This window comes from Ochotona curzoniae, unplaced genomic scaffold, assembly GCF_017591425.1.
Source record: "Ochotona curzoniae isolate NIBS_2020 unplaced genomic scaffold, NIBS_Ocur_1.0 contig_2321, whole genome shotgun sequence".
Lineage (NCBI taxonomy): Eukaryota > Metazoa > Chordata > Mammalia > Lagomorpha > Ochotonidae > Ochotona > Ochotona curzoniae.
Genome location: NW_024465421.1, coordinates 7,534,752 through 7,538,729, shown reverse-complemented (window position 1 = coordinate 7,538,729; position 3,978 = coordinate 7,534,752). Strand labels below are relative to the sequence as shown.

Sequence of the window (3,978 nt, the reverse complement as noted above, 5' to 3'; positions counted from 1 at the left end):
GTCCCCCTGCTTCCTTAGGTATATTAGCAAGGAGCTGGATAGGAAGTAGAGCAGCCAGAACCGGAACTGTCACCTGTGCTGGATACTGTCACCGCAGGTGGCAGCTTTACCTGATATGTCTCAGTGCTTGCCTCTTCAATGACTTTTAGTGTACTCACATAGTAATGCAATCACCACTACAATTGGATATAGAGCATTTTTATAATTCTTCAGACTCTTTAGCTGCATTTAATACCCTCATCCCCTCCAGTCAGTCCTTGAACAACCACGAATGCACTTGCCATTTATTTTTAAGATTTTTAAAAATTTTTCTTTAGGGCCCGGCGCGGTGGCACAAGTGGTTAAGGTCCTCGCCTTGAACGCCCGGGATCCCATATGGGCGCCGGTTCGGTTCTATCCCGGCAGCCCCGCTTCCCATCCAGCTCCCTGCCTGTGGCCTGGGAAAGCAGTCGAGGACGGCCCAAAGCTTTGGGACCCTGCACCTGCGTGGGAGACCCGGAAGAGGCTCCTGGCTTTGGATCAGCATAGCATCGACCGTTGTGCTCACTTGGGGAGTATCTCCTCTCTGTATATCTGCCTTTCCAATAAAAACATAATAAAAATAAATCTTTTAAAAAAATGTTTTTTCATTAGAGAGCCTGGCACAGTGACCTAGCAGCTAAAGTCGTCGCCTTGAATGTGCCAGGATCCCACATGGGCACCAGTTTTAATCCTGGCAAGCCCTGCATCCCATCCAGCTCCCTGCTTGTGGCCTGGGAAAGCAGTTAGGGACATCCCAAGGTCTTAGCATCCAGCACCCACATGGGAGACCTGGAAAGAGCTCCTGGCTTTGGATGGGCACAGCACCAGCCATTGTGGTCACTTGAGGAGTGAATCATCGGATGGAAGGTATTTTCTCTGTCTTTCTTCCTCTCTCTTTATATCTGACTTTGCAATAAAAATAAATAAATCTTAATTTTTTTAATTAGAAAGTCAGATGTACTAGAGGAGGAGAGACAGAGAAGAAAATATTTTGTCCATTGATTCACTCCCCAAGTTTCCGCCACAGCCGAAGCTGCACCAACCCGAAGCCAGGAGCCAGGAGCTTCTTCTGGGTCTCCCATACAGGTGCAGGGTCCCAAGGCTTTGGGCTGTCCTCGACTGCTTTCCCAGGCTACAAACAGGGAGCTGGATGGGAAGCAGGGCCTCTGGAACAGGAACTGGCACCCATATGGGATCCCGGTGCATGCAAAGTGAGGACTTTAGCCGCAGGCTACCACGCCAGGCCCCATTATTTGCCATTTCTATGGATTTTCCCATACTGGCCATTTTAGATCAATGGAATGATATAATATATGATCTTCTTGCTTTTTTTTTTTTAACTTAGCACAGTGTTCTCAACATTCATTCATATTGTAGAGTGTATCTTCTCATGGCTGAAAAGTATTCCATGGTGTAGACATGCTGAAGGAAAGACCAAATTTTGATTATCCATTCATAAATTTATGGACACTTGGATTGTTTCCACTTGGACGCTATTATATATATTGTTGCTGTGAACATTCACGTATAAGCTTTTGCGTTGGTGGGTTTTCAGTTCTGATGGGTACATCCCCAGAAGTGGAACTGCCGAGTACCATCTATTTAAATAATTGTCAGGCTGTTTTTCCAAAGCAGATGAATCATTGACCATTCCTACAAGTGGTACACGAAGGTTCCAATTACTCATATCCTCTGTAATACATATTACTTATCTTTTCCATGTAGCCATCTCAGCAGGTATACAGTGGTACCTCACTCATTTGCATTTTCCTTGTAACTAACAATGTTGAACATGTTTTTTTCTGTTTATCTTCTGCCTGTTTTCTCTTCACTATTGAAAGGTTAGTATTCAAGTCTCCTGTTATTACTATGGAATTATATATTCCTCCCTTTGATTCTGTCACATTTTCCTTCATGAATTTAGAGTTGTATTATTAGTTGTACATATTATTATAATTGTTATGTCTTCTTCATGCACTTGCCCTTTCATCATTATAAAGTGTTTCTCTTTATCTCTGTCAAAATTTCTTGCTTTAAATTATATTCTGTGGGACCTGGCGCGGAAGTCCTCGCCTTGCATGTGGCAGGATCCCATATGGGTGCCGTTTTTGTTAGCAATAATCGTGCCTCGGATAAACTTTATTGGCTACGATACTGCCACTGCACAAAGCTTGGGTACCATTTCTAATCCCATCAGGCCTGCTACCCAGCCAGCTCCCTGCTTGTGGCCTGTGGGAAAGCAGTAAAGGGCAGCCCAAATGCTTGAGACCCTGTAGCTGTGTGAGAGACCTGGAAGAAGTTCCAGGCTCCTGGCATCAGATTGGCTCAGCTCCAAACACTGCAGTCACTTGGATAGTGAACCAGCGGATGGAAAATCTTCCTCTTTGTCTCTCCTTCTCTCTGTAAAATCTGAATATCCAAATAAATAAACAACAATTTTAGTCCCAAGATGCCTAAACAGAATCATATTAACAATATTTGAGGTCACTCACTGGACCTACAAGAACTACTTTTCACTATCAGTCAATGATTGGAATATATCACTAAAATCAGATCACCAAATACTCATTATCTTCCACTTACTAAGGTGGAATTAGTGTTCATTTATATTTATTCATAATTGATAGTATATTTTTGTCTCTTTGCAAATATAAAACTTCTCTGCCATATATTTTATAATAGAAACAGGCACTTAATTGCCAAATTACAGCATTTGCTAATCTCACCGCTAAGCTGAATTTCTGTGGTGAAAATTAAGGTTTGATCATTACAGATGGAAAGTCCTGGCAGTTGTATCCTGAGAAGAGGAGTCTCCCCAGTGCCCTGGGTTCCCCTAAGTCATTTCCACTGCATTTGCCATTGCCAAGCAAACGTCATGACTCATAGATCTCTTAATGAGTAACATCTGGTCACAAGAGTTTGGAAACACTGGGAAATCGAGGCTGGGGCGCAGAATCTAAGCAGGAAAAGAGAAAGTACAGGTAGGTGTTTCTAAGGAGATATTGCAGGAGCGACTGTGTGGACTTGAAGCCTGTGAGTTAGTCATGAAGGAAGACAGGCTGTTACCTTTCTTCCTTTCTCCCTTTCCTTCCCTTCAGTTCTGCCCCCAGCCTCCACCCTCTCCTTTTCCCTCTCCTCCTACAGAGTTGGGTCGATCATGCTTCTTTGTCACACAGACATGAGGAGTCTAATGGGTCTTGGAACATCACAGGTGACTAAATAGCAAGACTGAAGCAAAGCAATGGTTTGCCTAAGCAGGCTAACTCCTACTCCCCCACCCTCCACCTCTAACCCAGAAAAATTCATCACTGAAGAAAAGACTAATTAGCAAAGCTCCCTTGTTGGGGAGAGTAGCAAGTTATCCCATCTGGAAACTGGAAGGAGGATGGTAAACCAACATGAACTGAGAAAGAAAAGTAGACGTTTGGCTCAAGAGATGGCAGGTTTAAGCAATGTGGGTGGACCACCCTGCTTCTGCCACTTGTCTGAGGCCAGGCTCACATTCTTTCTGGGACCATGCTGACTGTGAAAATATAGAAAAGCTTTCCTACCAGCTGGTAAATTGCTTCCCAGCATCTCTGGACGCCGAACTGCCATGTACTTGCCACAAAGCCACCAGACCTCCCACTCATTCAGCAGCGAAGGAGTTAACCCCCAGCAAAGCATTGACCTCCAGGAACCTGACTTCCTGCCCAAGTCTGTGCCTGATCTAATCTCTGGTGGTCATGTGGTAGCCAGCTGCTAAATATTTTTAATATCACGGCCTAGCTGTAGCCACAGTAAAGCAAAAGTCAAGTAGGTGTGGGAAATTTGTTACAAGAAATGGCCTAACACACTGAGTTGAGGTTTTAGCTTCTGCTTGAAGTGTTGGCAGGAGGAGAACCGATGGGTGCGCCTGGATTCTGTTTGAGTTGCACAGCAAAATAATTCCTTCATGAGCAAAGACCTAACTCAAAC

General features: G+C 44.2%; 1 pseudogene; it reads right to left on the bottom strand.

Annotated features, from left to right (window-relative positions):
- Nucleotides 1-2,040: 2,040 nt before the first annotated feature.
- On the bottom strand, nt 2,041-2,193 carry LOC121152083 (annotated as a pseudogene).
- Between the last annotated feature and the right edge of the window lie 1,785 nt (nt 2,194-3,978).